General features: G+C 40.6%; 1 non-coding gene across 1 annotated transcript; it reads right to left on the bottom strand.

Annotated features, from left to right (window-relative positions):
* Positions 1-2,620: 2,620 nt before the first annotated feature.
* On the bottom strand, positions 2,621-2,727 carry LOC113772644. The gene has a single exon (XR_003468610.1). It is a non-coding gene; the product is annotated as a small nucleolar RNA R71 (small nucleolar RNA).
* Positions 2,728-5,406: the final 2,679 nt, after the last annotated feature.

Raw genomic sequence — 5,406 nt, forward strand, 5'->3', positions numbered from 1 at the left:
TATGTATACATATAATACATGTTTATTCTTATCCTCTCTAATATATACTAGGAGGTGCTCACCGCGCGTAAGCGCGGTGTAGATTTCAAAGACTGGCATACCCGGTGTTGTAAGCGCGGTGTAGATTTCAGAGACTGGCATACCCGGTGTTGCTGAGTAAGCTAATAAAAAACTGGAAACAAGGAATTGACAAAATTGGAAATTATAATGAATAACATATCAAAGGCATAAGTAAAAAACATTACAAGTAATAAGTGCAGACTGTTGATACATGAAGGCTCGAGTAAAAATACAGAATAGGTAGATTGTCAATCATTAATGTTGAGATTGTTAATGTTGAGGTTGTCAATGTTGAGAGCTTCATTTGTAGTGTAGTAAGTGGTATATTTCATAAGTTACGCATTTCATCATCCTGGACTTTGAAGTAGAAGGCTTGATGTAGCATATAAGCATCTTTCAATGTAGAATAGTCTGGAGATGCTGAGCTATTGATAGGTGTTAATTGTTAGTAATTTTATTGTTAATTCTCCTCTTTATCCTTGTCAAATATTGCTTTAATTGTCAATATATATTTATATTTGGTATTTGGATATAATTTCAGAAAGTGGAGCAGAAAAGTGCTAAAAGGGGACCTTCTTGAGAAGATTTCTCCACACGTGAGAAACTTTCCACAATCAGCCCAAATTGTGCAAACCAACGGAATTGCTGATGAAGAGTTGCCTTACTATTATTAAGTCCTGGCAAGTCCACTAACAATAAGAAATCAAAAGGAGACAATTCTGCGGGGACCACGTAACATTGATTTAGAAAATGTGTTCTTCTTTTGGGAGATGTACTCATTAGCCATAGGTGGACTTTGATGATGAAAGTAGCTTTTCTATTTGCTTCCTACGGAACTAGTTCTCTTATGAAAACTAGTGCAGAGGAGAATTGGAGGAACAAGCTTCATATAAGACATTAGACTAGTTTTCTCTCCGAGGGATGTTCCAGAGGAGAGAATAGGGAGTTGTTTTGGTTTGTTGAATTCTAGTGTGCAATTTTCTTCTTCTCTTCCGAGAGCTTTGTTATTCACTCTCTAAATTATCAAAGAAAGATGATGTCTTTAAATTCAATTGAATTGTGTGAAGATTTTCTTATGAGGCGTGGCTAATTTTCTCCTCTAGTCAAGGATCAACGCGAAGACGCAGTCCCAAATATCTGTGAGATCTAATTAATTTTACGTGTTCCTTAATTTATTAATATTTGCATGTTTTCTATTTTAATTTCCATGGGATTATTTTGTTAATTGGATATCAAGGGCCCGATGTGCAATTTGACTTATTAATCTCTTGTCAAATTAAGCAATTAAATCCGGAATTGTTTAGTTGATTAATATTAGTGACAACTAGTATTTTCACATACTACGGGGACATGCAATCTGATTTAAATAACCCTCGTAGCGTGTTATTAATTTGGGTTAGGCTTTTCTAGTTTTTAATGCAATTAGGAAATTAATTCCTACGGTCGTACCTAGGAGTATTTCCTGGTTAGGGGTAATCAACGGTCGTACCTTGGTTATCAATAAATTAAGGAAAAGCTGGTCGTTAGAGTTTATCGGCGACTATAACTAACCTGTTAATAAAATTAAGTGAACCTTCTTTGCATCAATGATCGGATGAATGGACTGTGTCTGCGTAGTTGTATCCTTGGCTAGAATTTATTTATCATTTATTTAATTGCTATTTACAATTGTATTAATTAATTATTTATTTTTGGTTAAATTATTTAATTATTTTTAGTTAAATTGTTTAATTATTTTTAGTTTATTTCTGATAAAAATCCCCCGTGTCCTGAACTTGAAAGGAATCAAATTTTTCCCAGTCCCTGTGGATTCGACCCTACTCACTACTATACACAAAATTTATTTTCCTCGAGTAGGTATTTATTATTGCACAGGCTCGACACCTGTCAATTTTTGGCGCCGTTGCCGGGGACTGGCGTTAATCATTTGTTTCTTTTTAAGTTCATTTTTTTTTTAAGAAAATCTTTTTTTTTTCTGGTATTTTTCTAGTTTATGCCTCGCTCTTCTCGTACAGGCGAATTAATTTTCGACCCTGAAGTAGAGAAGACCGCGCGTAGAACGAGGAAAGAAACCAGGCGGCTCAGGGAGGAGCAATACGATATTGCACCTCAGGGACTTGATCCAGAGGTTGAGCCGACAAATTTGTCTGGTGACAATTCAAGTGATTCAGACCAAGAGGAAGTCACTATGGCAAATGCACGAACACTAAGGGAGTTGGCTGCTCCAGATTTAAATCAGCAGCCCTTGTGCATTACTTTTCCACATTTAAATGATGACGCTCCCTTTGAACTAAAATCTGGTCTAATTCATCTCTTGCCATCTTTTCATGGTCTACCAGGTGAGGAGCCCTACAAGCACTTGCAAGAGTTTGACGTCGTTTGCAACAGTATGAAGCCTCCGGGAATTACTGAAGAGCAAATAAAGATGAGGGCCTTCCCCTTCTCTTTGAAGGATTCCGCAAAAGACTGGCTCTACTACCTACCGCCTGGTAGTATCACCACGTGGGATCAACTGAAGAAAAAATTCTTGGACAAGTACTTTCCGGCATCTCGAGCTGCAAGCCTAAGGAAGGAGATATGTGGCATCAAACAACACCCAGGCGAGTCACTCTATGAGTACTGGGAGAGGTTTAAGAAACTGTGCACCAAATGCCCTCAGCATCAGATAAGTGAGCAACTGCTCATTCAATATTTCTATGAGGGGTTGCTTTTCAGGGACAGAAGCATAATCGATGCTGCAAGTGGAGGGGCATTGGTGAACAAGACTCCTCGAGGAGCCTGGGAGTTGATTGAAGGGATGGCTGAGAATTCACAGCAGTTTGGTTCAAGAGAGGACATCCCGACGCGTAGGGTGAATGAGGTAGAAACATCCTCTATTCAACAGCAACTCTCCGAATTGACATCTTTTGTGCGACAACTAGCTGTGGGGAATACATCGCAAGCCAAAGTGTGCGGGGTATGCACTGCCGTGGGTCATCCTACGGAAATGTGTCCATTGGTTCAAGAAGAAACTGCTGAACAGGTGAACATGGCTGGCCACGCGCCCGCGCCAAGAAAGCCGTACGACCCATACTCAAGTACCTACAATCCTGGTTGGAGGGATCACCCCAACCTTAGTTATGGAGGAAATAGGCAGTCTAACTTTGTGCCAAATAGACAGCAAGGACACCAACAGCAGTACCATCATCGCCCACCACCACTTTCAAACTCAAGTCCGTCCATGGAAGAGATGATGAAGCAATTACTTGCTAATCAACAAAAGACGGATTCAGACCTGCAAAGCATGAGAAATCAACTGGGACAGGTGCAATCATTGCAAAATCAAATGAATCAAATGGCTATAACAATCAACCGTTTGGAGTCCCAAGTTCAAGGAAAATTGCCATCTCAACCTGAGGCAAATCCAAAGAATGTAAGTGCAATGACTTTAAGGAGTGGCAAGGAAGTTCAAGGACCCGAACCGGTGATTCCTAAAGACAAGGACGAGGAACGGATTGAGAAAGAATTGGAAGAGGAGGGCACAGACAACAAAAATGCAAAGGTACCCTCGAACCCAATTCCTACAGCTAAAACTAATCCACCTCCCTTTCCTAGCAGGTTAGAGAAACCAAAGAAGCAAGACAAGGAAAAAGAGGTCCTGGAGATTTTTCGCAAGGTGGAGATCAACATACCCCTACTGGATGCGATTAAACAAGTACCCAGGTACGCAAAATTTTTGAGGGACCTGTGTGCCAACCGCAAGCGGTTGAAGGGGGATGAACGAGTTATAGTTGGGGAGAATGTTTCAGCAATTCTACAAAGAAAGCTTCCACCGAAATGCGGAGATCCAGGTATGTTTACTATTCCTTGTAGGATAGGTAATACTTTGATTGGGAAGGCCATGTTAGACCTGGGAGCCTCAATTAATGTCATGCCAAAGTCCATTTATGCTTCCTTAAACTTAGGCCCTTTGAAAGAGACTGGGATAATAATCCAATTAGCTGACAGGACCAATGCATACCCTGACGGGTTGATTGAAGATGTTTTGGTAAAAATTAATGAATTGATTTTTCCAGCTGATTTTTATGTGCTCGACATGGAGGATGAACACTCCCGTGATCCGTCACCTTTGTTGTTAGGTAGACCCTTTTTGAGCACAGCCCGAACCAAAATTGATGTTAATAAGGGTACTTTGTCTATGGAATTTGATGGTGAGATTGTTCACTTTAACATCTTTGAGACCATGAAATATCCATCCGATTCAAATATTGGCTCTGTTTTCTCGGTAAATGTTATTGACCATGCTATACAGGAGGTTTTTGAAATTGAAGGCAGGGATGAACTAGAGGTCGTCCTGACCAGGCACTTTGAGTCCGAAACGACCTCTAGGGTAGAGTTGAGTGAAGAGCTTAAATGCGTGATTGGATCGTTGCAAACATTACCAACCACAAAGACAAGGTATGATCTTGCACCGATTTTCATACCCGAACCTCACCAAATGTTACTTCCATCTGTGGTGCAGGCACCTGTCTTGGAACTAAAACCACTGCCGAAACACCTAAAGTATGTATACTTAGGTGAAGGGGAGACACTTCCAGTGATCATCTCCGCGGGTTTATCAAAGGTTCAAGAAGAGAAACTACTTCGAGTTCTTAGGGAACATAAGCAGGCGATAGGATGGACCATCGCCGACATCAAGGGAATTAGCCCTGCGGTGTGTATGCACCGAATTCGACTCGAGGAGAATGCTAAACCCGTACGGCAAGCTCAACGGAGATTAAATCCTCTCATGATGGAGGTCGTAAAGAAAGAGATTTTAAAACTGCTGGACGTTGGAATTATATTTGCAATATCAGATAGCCCGTGGGTAAGTCCAGTACAGGTGGTCCCGAAGAAGGCAGGGGTGACAGTGGAATCAAACCAAGAGGGTGAGCTCGTACCAATTCGAAAGCCCACCGGATGGCGACAGTGTATCGATTACCGAAAGCTAAATGCCGTCACGAAAAAGGACCATTTTCCCCTCCCTTTCATTGATCAGATGGTGGAGCGATTAGCATGTCGAGCTTACTATTGTTTCTTGGATGGATTTTCAGGTTATTTTCAAATTGCCATCGCACCCGAAGACCAAGAGAAGACTACTTTCACCTGCTCATTTGGGACATTTGCATACCGAAGGATGCCATTTGGATTGTGCAATGCACCTGCTACCTTCCAAAGATGCATGGTAAGTATTTTTTCAGAATATGTTGAGAAAATTATTGAGGTTTTCATGGACGATTTCAGTGTGACAAGGGTTTATTTTACGTATTTTTAGTGTGTTTTATTAGTTAATTTTGGTTTGATTATTTAGTTTTATAATTAAAATAA

Source organism: Coffea eugenioides, chromosome 5 (assembly GCF_003713205.1).
Source record: "Coffea eugenioides isolate CCC68of chromosome 5, Ceug_1.0, whole genome shotgun sequence".
Classification (NCBI taxonomy): domain Eukaryota; kingdom Viridiplantae; phylum Streptophyta; class Magnoliopsida; order Gentianales; family Rubiaceae; genus Coffea; species Coffea eugenioides.